Source organism: Crocuta crocuta, unplaced genomic scaffold, assembly GCF_008692635.1.
Source record: "Crocuta crocuta isolate KB4526 unplaced genomic scaffold, BGI_CrCroc_1.0 scaffold3, whole genome shotgun sequence".
In the NCBI taxonomy this organism is placed as follows: Eukaryota; Metazoa; Chordata; class Mammalia; order Carnivora; family Hyaenidae; genus Crocuta; species Crocuta crocuta.
This window is the reverse complement of record NW_027529934.1, coordinates 5,665,753-5,666,875: the sequence shown is the minus strand read 5'-3', so window position 1 is coordinate 5,666,875 and position 1,123 is coordinate 5,665,753.

The following is a 1,123-nucleotide window of genomic DNA, read 5'->3' as shown; positions in this document are numbered from 1 at the left end:
GCTGTGGAGTGGTCTACCTCTACCTTTGAGGCAATGCAGGTATTTTGGCCTGGGCCCTAGCTCCACAGGCCTGGAGGGCCTGGCTGCCCAGTTGGTGGGTGAGGGGACATGCAGGTGAGGCTTGCCAGGGACCTGGAAGAGAGCAAGCATCAGGAGAGGCTGAGGTCTAGGGGAAGTCCTGAATGGTGGCCTGATCACAAGGTCTACATCCCATTGTGTAATACTCCTCCAAAGGCAGAGCTGGAGGTTTTTCAACTCCTTTGTGAGCGAGGGGCTCGGCAGGAAGGACAGAGTGTCTCTTGATTGGGAGCCAGTTGGGAGCCCTGGTCCCTTATGAAACCTGGGACCCCATGAGGCAGCAAGTCCATATGGGGACTGACTGGCGCCCTTTCCCAGCTAGGGGGCTCGGAGTGGTTTTCTGACGGTGGGCTTCCTCCACCCTGGAATCTATTCAGATGGTGGACATCCAGCCTGAGCTCCCGAGGCCAGGGGGCCTTGGCAGCCAAAGAAATGGTGACAGAGTGCAGATTGCAAGTGAGTGGGCAGTGCAGGTCTGGATAGCCAGCAACCTGAAGCAGGGCAGTGGGGGGTGAGAAGAGGCGGTAGTAGGAGCACATGGCTCCAGATTATTCCAAATCTGAACCTACACAAATGTGCATATGCCCCAGAGGCAGTGCTGGAGGAAGCTGGACTGCCTTGTTGGTTAGGGTGAGGCCGGACAGGATGCAGGGGTACCCTCCACTCTAAGAGACACTTGGAAAAGTCTGGGACCCATCAAGTTGTTAACCATTTTAAAGCTGTCATCTCAAAAAGATTTTAGTGGGGGTGGGCTCACCTTACCATGAGGCTGATCAGGCAGCTGGGGTGCAGCACAAGGCTGGATGACACAGGATGAACTGTGCATGTGCAGTTTGCACGGGTCAGGGTAGCTAGGGATCTGGGCTAGGGCAATGTCTGGTGAGGCAGATTCACAGGATATGGATTCGGGGTACCTGGCATCTCTGTAATCCCAAATCTTCATCTACACAAATGTGCATACCTTCCCTGGAGGCAGAGCTGGGGGATATCTGGCCTCCCTGGCCAGGACTGCCTCCTGAGGGCTGGGCAGGGTATCCTTTAGGAA